Source organism: Protopterus annectens, chromosome 5.part0, assembly GCF_019279795.1.
Source record: "Protopterus annectens isolate FY-2018-M chromosome 5.part0, PAN1.0, whole genome shotgun sequence".
NCBI classification, from domain to species: Eukaryota; Metazoa; Chordata; order Ceratodontiformes; family Protopteridae; genus Protopterus; species Protopterus annectens.
Genome location: NC_056735.1, coordinates 837716935 through 837740200, shown reverse-complemented (window position 1 = coordinate 837740200; position 23266 = coordinate 837716935). Strand labels below are relative to the sequence as shown.

Sequence of the window (23266 nt, the reverse complement as noted above, 5' to 3'; positions counted from 1 at the left end):
GGATTAAGAATGGAAAGGCTGTTGCTCCAGATTACATACCTGTGGAAGCATGGAGGTGCTTAGGAGAAATTGCAGTGGTGTTTTTAACCAGATTGTTTAATGAAATCTTGGAAAGTGAGAGGATGCATGAGCAGTGGAGAAAAAGTGTTTGTGATGTTCAGAGCTGTAGTAACCACAGAGGGATAACATTGATCAGTCACAGCATGATGTTATTGGAAAGAGTAGTGGAATCTAGGTTAAGAAGGAATGTGAGGATTAGTGATCAGCAGTATGGTTTCATTGCAGGAAAGAGCACTATAGATGTGATGTTTGCTCTGAGAGTGTTGATGGAGAAGTACAGAGAAGACTGGAAGGAGTTGTATTGTGTCTTTGTCGACATAGAGAAAGCATATGACAGGGTGCTTAGAGAGTACTTGTGGTATTGTATGAAGAAGTCAGGAGTGGCAACGGAATCTGTATGAGTGCTACAGGATATGTGCAAGGGTAGTTTGACAACAGTGAGTTCTGCAGTGGGAGTGACAGATACTTTTAAGGTGGAGGTGGGATTACATCAGGGATCAGCTCTGAGCCCTTTCTTATTTGCAGTGGTGATGGACAGCTTGACAGACAAGATCAGGCAGAAGTCCCAGATGACTGTGATGTTTGCAGATGAAATTGTGATCTGTAGTGAGAGTGTGGAACAGGTTGAGGAGACCCTGGAGAGGTAGAGATATGCTCTAGACAGGGGAAGAATAAAGGTCAGCAGGACTAACACAGAATATATGTGTGTGAGTGGGAGGGAGGATAGAGGAATGGTGAGGATGCAGGGAGTAGAGTTTGCAAAGGTGGATGACATTAAATACTTGGGATCAACAGTTCAGAGTAATGACGAGTGTGGGGGAGAGTTGAAGAAGAGAGTACAGGCAGGATGGCGAGTGTGGAGAAAAGTGTCAGGAGTAATTTGTGACAGACGAGTACCATTAAGAGTGAGAGGGAAGGTCTACAAGAGGGTAATGAGACCAGCTATATTATATGGGTTGGAGACTGTAGCTTTGAAAAAAAGGCAGGAGGTAGAGCTGGATGTGATGGTTAAAGATGTTACAATTTTCACTGGGTGTGATGAGGGTAGACAGGATTAAGAATATGTATGTATGCTAGAGGGTCAGCCCAGGTTGGATGGTTTAGAGACAAAGCCAGAGAGTAGTGGGATTATGTTGGTTTGGACATGTGCTGAGGAGGGTTGCTGAGTATATTGGGAAAAGGATGATAAGGGTGAAACTGCCAGGTAATAGGACAAGAGGAAGCCCTATGATAAGGTGTATGGATGTGGTGATAGAGGACATGCAGGTGGTTGGTGTGAAGGAAGATGTCAAGGACAGGAAGAAATGGAGACAGATGATCCGCTATGGTGACCCCTAATGGGAACAGCCAAAAGAAAGAGAAGACGATGTTGTAATGTCAGTCTTAACAGGTTGCCAATGATTTGTCAGACATAACACAACTCTGTGAGTAAATGACTACAAATATGTGGCATATATATGGTCAGTGTGCATAACACTGCACAGTTGAATGGTATGAGCTCAGCATATCACATGCAGTTCAACACACACATCTGCAACAGTAGTTTACTATGCAAATACCCTGTATATACCCTGTATAAGTCTCTCACATTTCTGAGACAAACATGTATATCATAGTTGCATTTACAATTGACATATGGATATTTACGACATCCCAGCAGCTGGCCTAACAGTGTCACAGTATTGTTCAGCACATACTCCAGTAGTAGTCACATGTGAGCCATCCTTTCCTAGGGTGACTCAGGAGCCTGAGCTGTGATCTATGTCACTGCATACAGACCTAAGTGCTATGGCCATAGGTTTTAATCAGCAATATATCAGTACAGCAAGTCTTGTTGAGACATATTTGTTGAAATTCCTATTTCCCATTATTACATAGCCCCTACTGCATTCCATTACATGCTTACTTTTTTGACATACCTTTTTTTCCAAGTATGGCTTGTTTGATTCCAATATTTGTTGGTTAGTTGGTCTGTTTGTTTGTTTGTTTGTTTGTCTGTCTGTCTCTCTCTATCTCTCTCTCCGAGATATAGGGTATACATCTGATTTGCATAGGCAGCAACTTGCCTTTTGTAGGTAATGCTCATATGCAGCTGATGGCCTGTGCACCAATTAGTGTCCCCCACTTGCTAATTGCATGCAGAACAGCTTTGTTGTTATTCCTATAGCCAATGGCATGGCAACACACTCATATAATTGAGTACTTCATGTGGGTATTGGCCCTTTTCCTTGCCTGTGAGGATGAATTCATGGAGATGTGTGAACAACAGCATCAGAGAGAGTAGTTGGAAATGCCTCTTACAACGAAAACTGTGGAGACAGCCCAACAAACTGGGGGAGAATTTTCCAGACATACGGACAGAATGTAAGTATTGGTGGAATGTAAGTATTGGAGTTATATAGTTGAATTAATGCTAGTTTAACAGGATTTGTGTGGACATGGATTTTCTGTGTGATTTTAAGTCTGACAATGTTACGTGGTTGACATAACTCTCAACTGTATGCCTATCCGCAAAATGGCCAGATTTTGGACTCTCATGTTTGATGTTTTCTTCAGACATTTTTTTGTTTTTGGAAAATCAGTAATATACTGTGGGGATTGCAGTCAGTAAATGGTATCATCCATTTGTGTTTCTAACTTCATATCCCTCAGAAAAGATATGTTACAACAAACCCTGTTACACCAACAACTGTCTCAGTTTATAACAGCAGTATTTCACATATGCCCCTGTTCTTGGGCCTCTGTCCCCCACATATGTCAGGCTTTGTCCAGATGTCATGCAGTAAGAGGTTGATAGGTAGGGTATATCATTATTTATTGTCTTCATTCCTGATACAATCCCAGTGATGTATCAGAATGCCAGACATGTTATGTGTAAAAGGCCTTATATATGAGGACAAAGCCTGGACATTCTGTGGGACACTGAACAGTTGAGAGGTCTGTGTATTTCTGGCAATTGTTGACAGACTGTCAGGATTGTTTAGTAGTGTAGTGTTTAAATGTTATTTGATCTGTGAAGGAAGGGGGATAGATGCATGTGTTATGGCCCCTTTTCTCTCTGACTGTGCATGCTGCTCCAGTTTCTTGTGGTCTATTGGCTGTATATGTTTTTAGGGGCAGACTAAGACATGTCACATACCACAGTCAGGCATCATACTACACTGTGAATTGGACCAGTGTATGTAGGGGTTGTGTGCGAGTGGCAAACATGACGAGTTGTTTTGGTTCACACAGTCCTTATACTCTACTGTTCATTTGGCTTACTGGTATGTCACTGTGACTGTGATGAAATTGGTTGTGGGTATGCACTTTCAAACTGGTGTCTATTTTTTAGTGCTGTTACAGCCCTGTAGTACCAGGTATATTACATGTGTAATTCCTCATAGCAGATTTGGGTTAGTGTTGTGTCAGTCTGAGTGTAGTTTGGATGGCGCTTGATGACATGCTTAGCAGCTGAGTGTAGTTTCCCTAATGTAATGCTATGTCCAGATATTTGCAGAATGTACTGTTGCCTGGGTCCCATAAGTGTTGTGTATTTCTGACACATCAGTGGGATGATGTGAGGATTTAAGTCACTAACTAGTGAGAAGTAATTGAGTGTTGGACTTGTGCTATTTCAGTCAGTATATGTTAGGACAGACATGAGGGTGTTACTGCAGCAACTGTGTCAGCTTATCTACTACAATATTTCAGATATGTCCCTATTTTCATTGCTTTCTCCCCCACCTTGTCTGGCTCGGTCCAGATTTGTTGCACTAAGGGATTCTGAGCATACCTCTCGACTGGCCTGATTGTTTTAGAATGCCCAGGTTTACTGCTCATATTTCTGGTCTGTTCCACAGATCAATTATTTGTATTTCCCTGTTAAATCAATGTGATGATCTAAGGATTTCTGCCAGTAAATGATTACATACGTTTCACTTTCAGAACTCACATCCTTCAGAACATGTATGCTGAAACAAACCCTGTCAATCTGGCAACATTCTACATTTATAAGAGCAATTTTTAAAATATGTCCCTAGTTTTGGCCCATTGTCCCCCCATTTTGACAGCCTTCGGCCAAATTTCTTACACTAAGAGGTTGAGAGGTATGGTTCTGAGGTATGAGTCCACTACATTATGAGTGTATATATATATATATATATATATATATATATATATATATATATATATATGAATCCCTATCATATGGTAGAAACCTCATTTGACTGAAACACATTTAACTGAACCCATAAGACTGAAATTTCAAAATTCTCAAAAGTCTTACAGTAGTAACACTTTATGTGTTTTACTTGTTTTGCTTACCGGTTTCGATGTTTCTGGCTTTCGCTCTTCATGTGTTGCTCAACTGTGGTTCATTCACTACAGTTTTCAATCTGCTAATATAGACCCATAGGGGAGAAAAACACACATTATGCATATCAGTCTATCACATTTTCAGGCTAGTATTTGCTACAAACTACTTGATGGTGATACTTACATGCTACTGGAACATTCCGGTCCCGTCTGTCTTGGATCCACTGCTCCAAAAGATCCCCCTTCCTATGCTTTAGGTCAGTATAGTGGTGCCATACCTGCTCACCAGTCCGAGGGATGCAAATAGCATTGGTGAAGTCATGTGTGAGACAGTCCCAGTCCTCTGCTTTGTATTGGGAGCCCTGGTACTGGCCCTGCAGCAGTCTCTCCTCATGGTTTTTAACTAGGAGTCCAGCCATGACCCTGGACTCCCGAATGCTCCAGCTTTGTGCCTGAAAGTGCACTCCCTCTCCTACGCCAGCCACTGTATCTGCACAGATGGACTATAACAGATTATGGCTGTATTCCCACCTGTGTGGTTTAAGTAGTGCAATATTCCTGCCCTTTGCTGTCATTGGACCATTTTGAAAAGGTTTAGCTTCGCTAAGCAGTGCTCATATCTGCTAGTCTGGTTTTAACACTGCTTAAAGGGGAAGTTGTTGAGCAGTGTTTAACAGTGCACAAATCCACTTAGCTGAGCTACCTGGTGCTTAGCATTCACATTTTAGCAATGGTTACACCTACTAAGCATAGCTGAGCATTGCTAACCATTGCTCACTTTTTATTTTTTTAAATATATCAGAACTGAAGACTGACACCATTTAGTAAGTGTATATGATGTACTTTACATGACCATCCCTCTATTTGCTTTTCTTTACATTGGCAAGGGGTGTGGCTATACTGTATGGGACACTTGTGTGTACATGGGTGGTTTCACATGTTTTATGCATCACACTTACATTGTACACTGACTACACTACCATGGTTGACAAAAAACAGTTACTACATAATTTAAGTTTAAAAAACAATTTTAACACTGCTTTCCCATATAAAAATAACTTGCTTGCCTTGGTACTCGAACGGTGATCACCCTCATATAAAGCCAACACTCTAGCCACTACACTATCTCAGTTTGGAAATCTCACCTGTATATTTGCATTTATCTCCTATGGGATGTTTAAACTATGGTAAGTGGAGGGCCATAACATGCACACCTGCTTAGTTATGCTTAAATATTCCTTAGCCTAGAAAAAAATTATACTTTTATTATTGTATTATTATGTTATATAGTGAGTATTGTGGTGTTCTGACAAGTCATTGAGGACTGCAATCAGGAAATAATGGCATACATTTGGCTTTCAGGCTTCAATCCTTCAGAGATTTCTGCTAATACATATCATGTTTTCTGTCAACTTTCTAAGTGTGTAAGGTCAATATTTCTGACATGTCCTTATTTTTAGTGTTTTGCCTCCCCATTATTTGTGCCTTTGTCCACATGGACTGCTGTCATGAAATGTTGGTCTACATTTGCTTTCAGGCTTTTATCCTTTGGTAAGTCATGCTAATGCATGACCTGTTTTCTTTCAACTTTCTCAGTTTGTGAGGGCAATATGTATGATGTGTCCCTTTTCAGGGATTTATCAACCATTATTTATGCTTTGTATACATTTCCTGATTTAGCAGGTTGTGGAGGTGTCATATGGCACTTTTACAATGCAGGGAGTGTGTCACAGAACCTGTCACACACCCCTTGCATTGCTTTCCTGCTGCTGTCTGTATTTCAGTGTCTGTGGACACTGAAATGTTCATTTATTTCATTTCAGTGTCTGCGGACACTGAAATACTGGTATAATATTAGAGAAATTCTTGAAAATTATGCCAGATCATATTAGAAAGTGCTGTACAGCACTTTCTGAGTGCAGGGAGTGTGTTCAATATTCGTGCACTTGTTGAGCATGCCCCCTGCACTCGTTCACAGTTTGTGCCCATGTAGGTTAAACAGCAGCACACCTTCATGAATATGCAAGGTGCTCTGCTGTGCTATGCAGACACTTATCTCCTATAGGATGTTTAAGCTATGGTAAGCAGAGGAAATAGTGCTATTGCTGCATGGAGTTTATTGAATCCCAGGGAGTGTTTTATTTTCCTGTTTACTGCCACCTCGTTTTTGATGTCATCAAAAAATTTTTTTTATAATCCCTTTCAAAAAAGTTGACTCAAATAAAACTTCATTACCAAAATTGTTATCTTGAGAACACAATCTAGCTGCTCTTACTAATTTTGTTATGTAATATTTATCTTTACATTAAGTAAGATGAAAATTATTAAACTTGGATTCACAATCATTGAGTCCATGATCTTGGCCAAGTCAGCATTATTTACATTGTGAGAATGATTAGGGGTCTATATTATAAGCACAAAAATACTAAACCGCAAACGCTCACGAGCGAAAATGCTGGGAATCAAAAGTGTGATTGTGGGGTCGTATTACAGTGAGGAGTGGGATATTTGCCCTTTTCCCACTGTAGTGTGACCTTGGAGTTAGAATATATAGTTAGCGGGGGGTATGGGGGGCATAGTTCGATTAGCGTTCGCGGTTTAGTCTTTTTGTGCCTATAATATAAACCCAATGATTAGCAGCAATGCTAATAATACATGTATGTGGCCAGCCCAGTGTGCATGATGACCAGCTCTTCTTCGAGGCCACTGCAGAGACCTGTATCTACATCTTATTAGTTTACCTGATGGACAGAGTTATGCACAAGCAGCAGTAGTAAATATTGGTGGTATACAAATGCCTCTAGTAGTCAATACAAGTTCACCAGCACAAGTTTACAATGCTGATGCAATATATACATATATATCTCTATATTTGTTCTTATCCCTTTCTATCTATCTGTATATCTATCTATCTATCTATCTATCTATCTATCTATCTATCTATCTATCTAGTAGATGGACAGAAAAAAGTGCAAAGGGAGGTGCACAACAAAGCATTGTCGAAACAGCAGAACAGAGAAGCTGGTATGACAACACAGCAACACAGAATAATGTTAAATCTACACAGTAGGATGGGTTAAAATTATTTAATATGATGTACCAAACTGCACCAGTCTTGACAACATCAGAGTGTGAACAGTGGCTCTATACCGTAATGTTAATGTCATTAAATAATGAAAATATGATAACTTCAGGGGAATCCATCTATCACCACAGTCCACGTGTAAGTATATCCACAGCTTCCTAACAAGGGGACCCACTACAGCAGTTTGAGAAAGCATAGTCATAAAACACACATATTAAGGAAATGTAACTCATGCAGAATGCAGAGTTAGCATTGTGATACAACAGCATGTAACCTGGAGGGGATTCAATACCTCCCCAAATAAAAACTGCATTGACACAGTAGAACTAAGTTCATGCATACGCAGAGCCATTGAAGAAGTTAAAATACAGGCATTAACTGTATATTATCTGTTATATTTTGGACTGGTTTTGTCACAGGACATGGAGTGCAATTTCACTGTGGTTGCAGATGGTCATAGATGTTGCACTCTACTCCAGGAAGATTACTTTTTGTTTTTACAAGCCCTTAATGGACACTTATGTATTATTTCTAGATATCTTTTGACCATCTTACAAATTGGAAATAGGATTATAGTGTAGGCTAGGGGTGAAAAGGAGAAGCAAGAGGGTAAAACACAAAGTGAGCCATCAAGAAATGCGTGGGATGGAGGTAAGATAGGTGCCCATATTTATATATCTCTATGCTGATCATTGGTACACAAATCCAAATATAAGTTTGTATACAAAGTGCCAACCCCCGACATAATTTACAACCTGATGATCAGAATGTTTCATATGAAGGGGAAGCAACTCTTGACAACAAAAAAGAGAAACTAGAATGGAATTGAAGCCATATCTTTGCTACTGATATAGACCAGGGTACTAACATGACATGTCAGGGAAGTACTCATAGGAAATGTTTCTGAAAAACACTTTTCTGGGGAATTTTACAACAATGCTGAAGACTGAAAATTACTATTGTTAAACAACATACAACAATCAGGGGTTAAACCCACCACTCAGTGTGTCAACAATGTACACATAACAGCAAAAATGTCACAAACATGTTATGTTTATCTTATTTTATACTTGCATTGAAGTGCTTAGCACGTGAAACAGTGTGTTTGCAGACTGATACAAGGTAGGTCTCAATGGAGTTGAACCCCTTCTGTATTCTTGAACTAATCTAGACCAGTGCATTATCAACTGAAACCAGAGAAGAATTTACAGTGAAACTGTCAGAAAACACATTTTCAAGAGAATTTTAGAACAGAGTTGAAACTTGAAAATGACTATTATTAAACAATATGCAACAATCCAGTGATTTAAACCCTCCACCTAATGTAGTGACAATGTGCCAAGGAAACTGTTACAGTGAAACTATTAACTTCAACTTACTGCAGTTTTGCTTGGTGATGTGTATTGAATATTAGCTCAATTGCATGACAGATGTCAAGATCTTAGCACATTCAAAGGTTTTTCTTCATTTTTACCATAGGACAAGAAGAGTCATTTCTCTGTGGTGGCTGTCACTCAACATATGATCACAGAAAGATGAATTGTTTTATAAGCCCTTTGTAGGTATGTGTATGTTGTGTTTAACCATTTTTGATTAGGTAAAAGATGAGAAATGTGAATATAGTACCAGTCTGAAAAAGGGAAGAGAACAGAGGGTAGAACACAAGGTGAGCTAATAAGGACTGAGCTGGATGGTGGCGAGTTAGGAGCATATATCACAACTTCTTAGCTCAACAATGCCAAACAACTCCATGCTCACATTTTCTTAGACATTGCTAAACTTCATGACAGAATGAACACAATGTTAAAATGAATGTTTCATTTGTTGGTAAAGGGACATATGATAGTAAGGCAGGATGATTGCTAATGCATGGATTTTAAGCCATACCTCTTTCTTTTATATTCTTCAAACCAGAGTATTAGCTGGGTATGCTAAAGAATCATACATATGGAAGGAGTCAGTAAAAAACATTTCAGAGTTACTGAACAAAGGATAACATGGAAAGTGACATACAATTGAAGAGATTTGAACCCGTGTCTGGGTTACTCTTATTCTTTGAAACCGAGCATTGACCAGGTGTATGCCACTGATGCACTCAGGGGAAGCATGTTAAAAAAAAGTAGAGAAATGGAAAACAATTGTATGATGAAATGTAATATTGTAAAACAACACCCCATTCTCAGGGAATTTGAACTATGTACCCAGTCCACTGAGAATAGACTCATAACATCATAAACATGTTAAGACATAGAGGCCTTTACCAGGAAAATATTAACCTTACTGTGTTTCATTTCTGGAGAATGGGCATGCATCCTAGCTCATTTTGTGACCTGTAATAATATCATTTGTGCATGTCAAGGATTTTTTTTTTAATTTTTGCCATAGGACAGGATGTATCATTTCTCTGTAGTTATACATGAACTGCAACTTTGCTCTATGCAACTGTAGCACAACATATGACAATGGGAAGATGATTAAGACCCTTTGTAGGTATGTGGGTATCTTTTCATCTATGTTTTGACCATATTATATGTTAAAAATGTGAGTATAGGGCAGAGATGAAAACGAGAAAAAGCTGATGTACAATACAAGGTGAGTTAATGAGGAATGAACAGGATGGAGGTTGGATAGGAGCATACCACTCAACTTCTTTACTCAATAATGGATATTGATGTACAGCAATTATATTTATAATTATTTACTGATAGTAATTGTCAGTGATTTCTCAGACAAATGCATTTTGTAGGCTGCATAATTTTAGCCAGTCATGTGTACATTACTGAAATATTTGGAAAGCTGAGTTATGTGTGGGAGTATTTTTTTGTAGGACAAATGCCCTTTATTTTTGTGTATATAGTATGCAAAGTTGGGGAAGGAAGTCAGGGAAGTAAGAGATGAGTGAGACAGGAAGAATAGGTCACAGGGAAAGGCAGATATGATTGATAGTGTCTGGGGAAACACAATGAGGAAGGGGAACATAATGGTAAAGAAGATATCAGACAGATAAGCGGTAGACAATGGCGTGTGGAGGAATATACAACATGCATGAGTGAGCATCAACACATAATGGATGAGAATATTGGGTTTAGATATAGGATCGGGTGTTCAGGGGTACAGTCTCTACCAGCTTAGACACAGTGGGAGATTTCTTTTCACCCTGAGAGCCATCAACACTCTGTCCTGCCTCAGAAGCTGTGGACAGCTCTGTGCAGAGAAGCAGCTCAACAACTCACAGGAGCATGGTCTTTATATTGCCTATGCTGGTATCCAATGACTGCCTATTATCTCCCCCAAAAACTCTTCCAGCTCCTGAGAGGTGACAAAAGTGTCATTTCCACTTGCACTGCAATCAGTGGGTACCATTGCACCACTCTTCAGTGCAGGGTTACGTGTTATAAGTGGTACAGCTGGGGCAGGAGTTGTGGAGAAAGGTCTGGCAGGCTGGCAACCAGATGAGCTGGGTGTCTTTGGTGGTGGTGGGGTGACACTGCAGCTGTTGCTGTCACCTGTGGGGGGGGGTGACAAAAAAGAAAATGGATAGTTACAGAGAGAATGTTAGGAAAAGAAATACCAGAACAATGAAATTGCATTCTTAACTATGCTAATACTCATACAGCATATGAAGCTAACCTTTTAATAGTAGGTCTTGCAGAAATATTTCATCAATCTTCTTGTCTGGTTATTGCATTTGGGAGTGTGGAGGCATGCGGTCTGACATAAGAGCATATTAACTGCAGGAGCTATTTATCAGGGCATTTCTGTGCTTATGGGCATTGATGATATTTCAGTTCTGACAATAATATAACCATACATGTACATAAGACACTTGCTGATCGCACAATAATAATGCCAAAATTGGTGACAGACAAGGGGCAAATATGTGCACTGCATGGCTATGACTTATGTGAGCCTTGTAGTGGTCCATGGATATTCCTTTGAGTGCACATATATACTCTGCTATAACAAAAGGATACTTTTCAGGGGTGTGAGGATTGATTCTACAGACATACTAGCCATCTTTTAGCACATAAAGTTAATATCATGATACACTTCTCCACCTATATAGGGAGTGACATACCACAAGTCTAACATCACACCATTATACCAATTCCAGTAAGGTATGCCAGTAGTCGCAGATGTAGCACTGCTGTATAAAAGTTAGTCAGAATTACTTTTAATGACTATAACTGTTATTATGCAGACAGAGACATCTTTCACAATAGCAGCTATACTTAGGTGCTCTAGTCTACTCCTATGCATCTCTCTGTTCCTTTTGATCTTTGCAGGGACTGAAGATGCAAAAACAGCAGAATGAAAAATTGTATGGTGGCATACATTGACAGGGTATTTTGTTAGTGATAGGATTTTACACTTACAGTATGGAGATGGTGATTGTGCCTTAACTTCAGCCTCCCATTGGCCATGGAGGTCAGGCTTGCAGTAACTCATGTACCAACACCTTTGCCCAATGGTTCTTGGAATTCATAAATTCCAATGCCATGGATCAACTAATCCATAGTCCGACCAGGGGCTCCAATATCCTAGACCTGGTCATTACCAACATGGGAAATGAATGCTCCACACCTATGGTCACCCCCTCGTTGGTCAGGTCAGACCATAAGCTAATCACCCTTAACATCCACATCCCACCCCCACCCCCCAGTAAGGAAACCTCCATAAAAAACTTCTCCAAAGCCAACTTCATGCTACTCAAGTCAGAAGTTACAAACTTCATGACACCCATGCAGACGGGAACTGAAAGTTCGACTGCTGAGTCCTACACTAAGGCACTGTACGAGCACATCCACTTATGCATGATTCGTGCCATCTCAAATATAACCAAGATGCACTCCTCCAAAAAAAGGAAGCCAATCTGGTGGTCCCATGCCATAAACAAACTTTACAACAAAAGGAAGAAATTGTTGCAGAAAAGAGGAAAATCCCAGGATGCAAAAAACTCCCTTACCAGCCTCAGTAAGAAGCTGAGCTCCCTCATAAAATCCTCCCAAAGCTAGTTACAAAAATAAAATTGCCAAAGATTCCAAAGGCAACCACAAAGCATTCTATAACTATGTCAAGAATCTAAATGGCAATGCTCAGATCTGCTCTGAGCTACAACAGAGTGGTATTAAATATACTGATTCCCAAGGATATTGCCAATATCCTGGCAGATCAATTCAGTGCCAACTTCACCTTTCTCTCACCCCCTAAATGGCCCATCTCAATACTGGAAGATTGCCAAATTCCGGTAATAACGGCCACACAGGTACAAAATGCACTCTCCAAAGCTAAGAATACAGCATCCATGGGCCGAGATGATATTCCAGGCTGTGTACTACATGAACTACAAAATGAACTGGCACCTCATCTAAGTTTCATGTTTAATCATGCCCTCACCTCAGGCTTCGTGCCCACTGAGTGGCATACAGCTACAGTTATCCCACTCCACAAGGGGGGATCCACCTTGGATCCCAGGAAGTACCACCCCATCAGTCTGATGAGTCTGATTTGCAAGGCCATGGAACATATTATCATGAAACTTATAAACAAAGACATTGGCAACCTTAAAACACTGGACCCCACCCAGTTTGGGTTCGTGAAGGGCCAATCTTGTCTCCTGAACCTGATTGACTTCTTCAAATCAGTCTCCAAAGCCGTGGACGAGGGCAAGGCAGTCCATACAACCTATCTGAACCTTGTCAAGGCCTTTGACACCATCCCCCACTCTGGAATCATAGATAAACTTACTAAGCTGGGCATTAATCCCTATGTCACTCGATGGGTTGCTAACTGGCTTACTGACAGAACCCACACTGTAAAAGTAGCTGACTCCAAATCCATCTCCAGACAAGTGACAAGGGGAGTACCTCAGGGTTCAGTCCTGGGACCTCTCTTGTTTGGCATCTGCTTCTGTGAAGTACAGGCCAACACTAAGGAACTCTGGCTAACAAAGTTTGCAGATGACTGCAAACTGGGAGCCATTATTGAATCCCCAAATGATGTGGATATTCTACAAAAGGGCCTTACAGAAACAGATGCTTTGTGCCAGAGCCATGGGCTCAGGCTCAATGCCAAGAAATGCATAGTTATGCCCTTTGGGAAAAAACATGTACCTGTGAATTACTACATAGGTGGCAGTACACTAAACACCAAAAGTGTGATAAGAGACGTAGAGACACAGGTGGACAATGGTCTCACCTTCAATAACCACATCACCACAACAGTCAGGAAATCCTTCTATGTGGTACACCTCATCACTAAGGGCATTTCATCTAGAAAAAAGGAGGTCATTGTCCCACTGTACTCATCCCTCATTAGACCCATTATAGAATACAATGCCCCATTTGGTATGTACCTCTTAAGACATCTGCAACAACTAGAAAGGCCACAGAAATACCTCACTAAAAGAATCACAGGCCTAAAGCAGATGCCCTATGCTGATCACCTTAAAAAACTCCAGCTATACTCTGTCGCATATCGTCTACTTCGAGGCGATCTCTGCTTAACATACAAGGCCATGTCAAACCCAGAGCTGCTGGACATGCTACACTTAAAGAAATCCCAATCCCTCAGAGCCACATGCTCCAGGGATTTAAACCTTGTCATCACAATAAACAAAACATGCTGGAGGGATAGGTTCCTGATCCAGAGACCCCCACAGACTCTGGAATAGACTGCCCATACATGTCAAGCAAAGCACCTCTTTGGCCCTCTTCAAAAGGAACCTTGATGATTGGATGGGAGAAAGGAAATTCACCCCTGGGATCACATCAGTCGCCCTGCTAGACAGGGGTCCAGGGAAGTAATTAGTGTGGGAAGAAATAGCCAGGGAGTTGTTATGGCTAGGCTTGTATAGGCCCTAGTGCCGATAGCCTAGTACCAACCTATGAACTTATGAACTCAAGTCGCTATAGTGGTAATTCCTTATGTATGTGATGCCAGCAACATGAGTGATAGTGTTAGCAAAACTATTCCAGACATCAGCCTTTTACTGTGATCTGGTACTGCCCTCTTGCAGGAGCCTACAGCTGTAACATTTATGGAGAATGTCCAGAAACATATTTGACTCCTCCTCACACCTCTGTGCCCTAAAATGAGTACTACTTTCATGTTTTCCAGTCATATGTGTCTCACCTTCAAAGATCTCAGGAAAAATGTCAGATAGTTAGTGCCCCAAACAGTTCTTCTATGTCCTATCTTTTACATACTGACAAGGACAGAAGGGAATCTTATTTGCACAATAGATGGCAGAATAATAAAATATTGGTACTGTGTTATTATGGTTACAATAACACATTAAGGTGTGAAACATGGAAGTCCTCCATCCATCTTTTTGCTGCTGAGAATGTATGCTCAACAATGACTCCATCTTTAAAAGGTTAAAGATAGTATGACCATTACTCTCAGCCATCCATCTCTAGACTGTGGAACAACACTTCTCATAATGCTGAACAAATGAGCAACGTGGAACACTTAGTAACAATTTACTGACAACTACAACTAGGAATCACGCAACATAGTTATTATATGATATTTTATAATTATTAAATGTTCCTTTGCTGAATTAATATTATTCAGTGTTATTTACCATGGATAACAGTTAAAAACCTGCATTGTTCTTGGTGAAGTGAAAACTGCCTGATTTCCCTTTGAATTTACTGGGAATTGTGTATGTGGACTGTATCGCTTTGCGACTTATACTCCTGTGCTTGTGTTTTACATTTTTTATTTGGATACACAGGAATTCAGACTGTTGGGCGGCAGCCTTTGGCATTACGATATCTTGTATAGTTATGTTGTAAAGGTATGTGCAATCCATTGTCTCTTTGCTAGTGCCATGGTATATTGTGCCCACCTCTGTCTGGCATTGTCATCCCCAGCTGATGGCTCCTCTTCTGACTCCTTATCTGCCTTAGCTGCAACTGCCTGTACTGCTGGAAACTGATGTACCTGCAAGAGTCCACCTTGCTGTAACTGTTTCCTAACTATTATATTGTGCAACACAGCACAAACGATAAGTATTTTTGCACACATGGTGGGGTCACAATTCAGGGCATCACCAGATGTAGCCAGACAGTGGAGTAAGACTTGATAAGACTGTTACCATTTTGAAAGACATGACTACATTTTTAAAACAGTTCTATGAATGGTCAAAAGGCAAACTTAAAGAAGAGTCTTATTTTATTACTCTTGATGTAGACTAATTCTTTACGGCTATTCCACATTATGTAGGAATTGATAGTATACGTGTTCTTGTGCACAATTACTTAGATTATACAATAGACAAAATTGATCTTATATGTGAACTATTATGACTGGAATTAGAAAATAACATATTTATTTTTTGAACAAGTATTTTTTCATCAGGTCAAAGGTGTAGCAGTGGGTACGCCCGTTGCTAGCACCTATGCGAATATAGTAATGTATATATGGGAGGAGAAGTACATTTTGTACAGTGGAAATCAATTTCATGAACAGGTAGGCTCCTATAAGGCATATGTGGATGATCTGTTTATTATTTGGGATGGAGACTAATCAGAGTTTGAAAGTTTCCTCGTATATATATATATATATATATCTAATATGGCCACTTTTTTTCTAGTAAGATCACTTTTTTGGATGTAATGTTATTCAAGGATGTAGCTGGGAACATTGAAACTGAATCATATAGGAAACTTGTAAAAAGGAATGGTTATCTGCACCACACAAGCACGCACCCACCATTCATATTTAAAAACATTGTTATAAATCAGATGTATAGGGTAGCTAGATTAAATGGTCTTGATTTAAATATGGTTAAACAATTAGATAAAATGGCCACAGATTTTAGTAAGAGTGGTTATTCTAAAATAGAAACAATGACAGCCATGAATATGTTAACCAACAATGCTCTAACTCTGCCTGACCAGCTTTTCATCATGCAACGGTTGTGAATAGTGGGCATAAGCAGGATGTCAGGTGTATACTGGCATTTAATAAGAATACTCATATGGTGAAGCAGATTATTAATAAGCACTTGTTTATATGGCAAGATATAACTGAGTTAAAACAATTTATATCAGATAAACCAAGTTTTGGGGATAAACGTTGTACCACACTTAAACAAACTTTGTGTTATAAGGAGCAACCAAAGTATTATTTTAATGTCATAAGCAACAAGCAGGGTACATTTAGATGTAATGACTGTATTTATTGCAAGTTTATATACAAACAAAAATCTTTTAAGCTTCCTGTCACAGGCCATGATTTTATTTTACAAGCTTACAGGACTCGTAACACCCAGAATATTGTTTATATAGCTAAATGTGAAGCCTGTGAGGGTTATTACAAGGGCATGACGAACAGGAAACTTAAAGAGCGCATAAGTGGCTATCTTTCTGATATAAAGCATAAGGTCACTACTAATGCTTTATATAAGCATGTTTTAGATAAGGGGAATGCTCACAGTTTTTAATTTATGATTTTAAAAGTAGTTCATGTCATAGCATGCCAGTGATGTTACTCTTTTAATAGAGAATGAGAAGATGCATTGGATACTTAGAATGAAAGCACATATACCACCAGGTTTAAATGGTGATTTTTCTTTAAAACCAATGCTTTGATATCTACATGAGCAGGTTTAATTAATTAATTAGAGTCACATGATGTGATGTATTTTAAAGACACACACACACACACAAACACACACACACACACACACACACACATATATATATATATATATATATATATATATATATATATATATATATAAAATGTTCAATGGTTATTATGTATTCTTGCCTGAAGAAGCCTTGAAAGTTTTAGCATGCACATTAAAGAGACAGTTCCTTTCAATGGTTTCCAGTGCTTTATTTTTTTCTGTTTGACACTATACCCCCATGCTGGCATTACAAGTAGGCATAATACTTTAAAAAAGTGATCCCTATGTGGTAAGATGCATTACAAACTGAGTAGAAGACACAATGTACACAGTGTGAGTGCCAGGTACTACATCATATAGTATGAGGATAACCATTGGTGTATCTCCAAGGCACAGTGCCAGGACACCTCCTTTTTGGTATTTACTTTTCTGATCTCCGGACTGGAAACCAAGACCTCTGCCTAAGTGAACAGATCACTGCTAACTGTGTGATATTGTCAAGTCCATCTCTGACATCCAGACCCACTAACAAGTACTTTCAGTCAAAAATACCTGGTGTAGTGAAAGTGGACTCAAGTTAAATTCAATAAAGTGTAGTATTGTCACATTTGGTAGAAGCCCCTCATTGCCCAACATACTGCACAGACAATACCCCACCTCAAAATTGTGTTAGGGACCTTGGAATGTGGGTTGATAATTCACTCATTTGATCATCACATTACAACAGTAGTCAATAACTCCTTCTACTAAGTGCAGCTGATGGTTAAGAGAGTATCATTCAAATCTAAAGAGGCCATTGTTTCCTAATATTCAGCATTGATCAGGCCATTTACTTAATACAATAGCTTCTTCTGAATGTACCTCTCTAGACATATCAAACAAATAGAAAGACTGCAGATATTCCTGTCTAAAAGAATCATGGGTGTAAAGAATCTAAGTTACAAACAGAGACTGGAGACACTGTCCCTTTACACAGTGTCTTATTGCCTCTTGTGATGAGATCCATGCCTTGCATTCCATGTGATTAGGAACCCAGCTGTCCTGGATCTTTTACATTTTTGCTGGTCTATTAGTTCCACAATACTAGAACAAGGGGCCTAAATCTTAAACAACATATCAACAAAATGCAATAGAGAGATAGAGTCAACACCCTATGTCTCCCACAATAATGGAACAGACTGGCTTTGCAGATTAAACAGTGTGATCCTTCAGATGAGACCTAAATGATTGGAAGGGTACGTACACAATCATAGGGTATGAGTGGTATGACCTAACTGCGGTTACTTGCAAAGCATTAATCGTCATGAGATTCAGTTATCTTAAATTTCCAATGATCCAGTTATGTTTCTCTATGCTACTTATGACATTCCTGAAAATAAAAGAATATTTCAATAAAAATTATTTTGTTCAACTACATCAACATCAGGGAGACTAGGACAGGGTATCAAAGGGAAGGAAATGACCAGGAGATGATCTGACAAAAAATATGTTCCACCCCAATGTCTGCAGTGACCAAACTAAGTTGGAATAGCAACGTTAGAGAATTACCACACCCATGGATAACATAAGTAATTACCAGAAAAAAAACATAACTTTTCATAATAGATACAAAGTCTTATACAAATACCACCATGTTGTCACCAGTTCTGCTACTAAAATCACTCAAAACCTGCCAGTCTGAGTTGAACAGCACTGACTCAAGGAGGAAATATGCACACGGTTGCAAGAATGCCTTAATGCAACTGAGAGGCTAATAAATCAGAAGAAATCTGCACTTTGGTCTTCATCTATAACACAATCAGATGTGCTGATGTCCTCACAAGTAACATGTACTACCATCAAATCTGATTTAGTTACTCCTCAATGATGTCAGATAAGGGGTGCTGTATAACCATGGCACCTGGAGGAATCATTACTGCCAGGTTAAGACTAAAGTTAGAATCTATCCTTGGCATAGGAATGAACTGAATGAATTTAAGGTCAATATCTCATAGTAAATCAACAGCAGTACCAGCTTTTTGTTGCTGGACTTCACACATGAGTATAGTTTCTTAGGGTCTATATCACATAGTAAAAGTTTTATAACTTCAAACACAGAATGTTTGAACCATTCCGTTCGCAGTTACAAAACTTCGATTAGTGATAAAAAAAAGAAGTAAAAACAAAATAAACTGTTGTAAGCAGGGGGGCAAGCCCCCCTGCACACCTCACTACTTAAATATACCAACTCCGAGATCGCACCACATTGAAATGAACAGAAACCTCCCCTTAAAAGGAGATTTCCATTTAAATGCTCAAACCTGTACAAGTTTGAACTTATGGTCTCAACCATATGGGGTTCGAACTTGTACAAGTTTGACTGTGTGATAGGAACCCAGTTCCTTGTATAGGACCACTGACATGTAGGTCCTAACCCATAGCATCATATTATCAAAAAAGAAAAACAAGAGAGGAAAGAGGTTCCCTAGGTATCACACAGAAACAATATTCCCTAATATCATAACTGTATTTTTTTACAGGTTGCTTTACAGGACAAAAATGGCACCTTGGGGTACCAGTACTGCCAGATGAGGGCTAGGTTTTGAATACAGCTATGTTTTGGCAAAGGGTGAGAAGTTAATATTGCATAGGAAATAAACAGCTAATAATAACAGTTTTTAGTGGACAACCATTGCATCTGAGTGCTGTACTTTATATCTGTACAATAACTGAACCACTAATCCACAGGTAACAGGTATTGGTCTGTGATGAAAAAATAAGCTGCATGGTTATTATACAGAGGCAAGATGTCTAATGTTATAATTAGATTTTACCCCAGGTGGTTAAATGTTACCCTTATAGGAAAATACATACATTGTCTATGAGGTACTGCTAAAGATTGCTTATGTCTTATTTACTATGCCCCAAAGGCTACCCAGATGATGGCTTAAACTGTAAACAAAGGAGGAAATTATTGGCTTCACAAAGGGAAGGCTGAAGAATGGGAGACAAAAGTTTTAGACAGGCCGTATAACTGAGCTATAAGTAAGACTGGTACAGAAGACAGAAAATTAATCACGTGGCTAATATTACACAAGTCTAAGACATCTGATCAATAGGATATTAGAGTAAAATCTATCAGTCAGTGCAAAAAACAGTTACTGCTGATTATGTAATGTGACAGAAAATAATTGTGACTTCACTTCACAAAGTAAAATCCAAAACTTACAGAATTAAAAACCAAATCAAACTGTAATAACCCATGATAGCAGCTTGATACATTGGATTACTTAGAAACATAAAGGAAAGGAATAAAACCTTTCCACCAGTGGATGCTGTGAGAAATGGAGACTGGACCAGGAGAGTGATAGTGAGTGGGAAAGATCACATTTTATAAAAGGCTGTTATGCATAAACATATCTCTCAACTGTCCAGAGTTTTGCAGAATGCCCAGATTTTTCCCTTATATTTTTGGTCTATTCCTAATAAAATGTATGGTTTTATTGCACATCACTAAGGATTGAAGTCACTATATAATGACATATATTTGAGTTTCAGACTTCATGTCCTTCAGAAAATGTATGCTAATTTTCCAAATATATAGTAACAGAAAGTAAATTATTATATCTGGGAATAAATCTACTCAATGAATTAACATATTCTCTAATATTTAACTATAATAAAATACTAGACAAAATAGAACAAACAATTGGTTACTGGAATAAATATATCTTTTCAACAGCAGACAGATTATATCTTACTAAAATAATCATATTTCCCAAAATATTATACTTAATACAAAAATTTTCATTGCCACTTCCTAAATATATTATTCAAAGATACAATAAACTAATTTAAAATGTTATATGGTTTCCAAATAAACCCTGTATAGCCTTAAATAAACATTTACCAGATTGGGAAGATGGTGGAATTAATTTACCGAATATTGATTTATATATTACCTCATCTGTTATGAAAAACATAACACTATGGTTAAATAATTCATACACACCTATATGGAAACAAGCCCATGAGCAGATTTACATAGAAATCAATTATAATCACATACAAGACATCTTAACAGTAATATCATCACCCCTTATATGGATGCTAAAAGATTATTTTTTAGGGAAAATGAATAATATTAATAAATTGCCATCAAACTATATAAGCTCTACACTTTCAGTGCTCAAAACATATATAAACAAAATACCAAATATTAATTCTTGGATTTTTCTTATTTTCCCTATAGCTTTTATACCAAATATTCTATGTACATTCAAAATATCTAAAATAAATATACTTAAAGAACAGATATTACTCTTTTGGCATCAACTTATAGAGAAAGGGAAAATTCTAACAAATGAACAGATAATTTATAACTATAATATAAATAAAGACAATTGGTTGTTTTTACAAAATCTAAGGCATTTTCTTATAAATAAAATAGAACAAATGCAACCTTCAGTTAGACATGAAGCTCCAAAACTCATTGAATACCTTATTCTTATCACAAAACAGCCTTATCAGGGTACAGGTTATTTGTCTAATATCTATAAAATTGTTAAAAAAACAAAAAACTATCATGAAAAATCATACTGGGATTATTAAACTTTAATAAACAACCATCCTCCAATTGAAGAAGAAAAAAGTAATATTCCAAAATCTTCCAAATTTTCTATATTATCAAAATACTGGCAATTATTCACTTGAAGATATCTACACAGAAGTTTCTATACACCACATAGGTTAGCCAAAATGTATTCTATTGAAAATCAATGTTGGAGATGCCATACCAAGATAAAAGCAGATTGGCAGCATGTTTTTTATGAATGTATATGTCTCAATATGTACTGGAAATCCATTAACTATTTTTTTCAGACTGCTTATAATGATAATTTTCAATTAACAAAGTCTTTAATTTTATTCAGCTCTCCTATTCCAAACTGTGTACCAAAAAAGACACTAAAATCCTATGGTCACTATTGGCAATTTCACGTAAAATCATAACTATACACTGGAAAAATTAGGCTTTTCCTACGTTCAAGGAATTTGAGAATTTAACAACAGTTGCTCACATGGAAATATTAACAGTGAAGAGCAGAACTAAAAGATCTACTTCTTACTATTACTCTTGGATGAAAGTACTGGAAATACTCGAAAATATCGAAGAAGATATATCATCTTTTCTTTCGAACTTTATATAATATAGAATTTCAATATTATTTGCATAGACACCAATGTAAATAGTTATATAACGGTTTGAAGTTAGTAATGTTTTAGAATTGTAAATATGTTATTTATCTTTATTTCATGTAATATTTCTTAAGACATTTTATTTGAAATAATAATAAAAAAATTTAGTAAAAAAAAAGAAAATGTATGCTAACATAAATCCTGTTATTCTAGCAACATTCTAAGTTTATAAGGGCAATATTTCAAAATTGTCCCTATTTTTGGGCCTTTTCCACCATTATTTTAGGCTTTGTCCAGATTTTTTGCATTATGAAGTTGAAAGGTATGTGCATAAATTGACCATATGTGCATCCTCAGACATAAGAGTAATACAGAGGTCAAAGTTGTGGTGGTAGAATACAGAACAGGGCTAAGCATGAAATCTTCATTCCAACTGTGGAAAATGGCACATCTCCTTGTTGTTGAGTCTTATGTCAAGAAGGAACAAATGGGACATAGTAATCTCATCTTCCAACTAAGCAATCAGTTAATAGGAATTCTGAGGGAAGGTTAACATTTCTGATTTGGATTAGATCTGAGTATTGGTTGAATTATTATTATGACAAATGGACTCTAATGGTGGTCATACAAGCCTGTGTATACATGATGGAACATATCAACCATGGAGGTTGGAAGTAATATTTTTATCACCCCCATGAAAATTTTTATTTATTTATTTATTTTTTTTTTATTTTATATTTGTTGACCGGGCTAGTCTAACTGGATATATGTCCATTTTCAGTAGAGGTCCGGGGAGATAAGCTCCATGACACACAGATAAAAAAACAGCAAATATCAAAAATAACATCAGTTGTATATACAAGGACATTTCTGGTAAATAACAGAAATTTTCAGAGAGGACAGAAATCAATACAGTGTAAAATGCAGGTACAAATCAACATATAGATGCAGTACATAATGAAAAAAGGAGGCATACAGGTTAAAAAACATACAAGTACAGTACATAA

At 37.9% G+C, this 23266-nt stretch overlaps 1 long non-coding RNA gene across 3 annotated transcripts in view; it reads left to right on the top strand.

Moving 5' to 3' along the window:
- LOC122802852 overlaps window positions 1–23266 on the top strand; it is a 239934-nt gene that overhangs the window by 102039 nt on the left and 114629 nt on the right. For all 3 annotated transcript variants that reach the window (XR_006365001.1, XR_006364999.1, XR_006365000.1), the window contains one exon: window positions 8921–9003. This is a non-coding gene — a long non-coding RNA (uncharacterized LOC122802852). The remainder of the gene's footprint in view (window positions 1–8920; window positions 9004–23266) is intronic.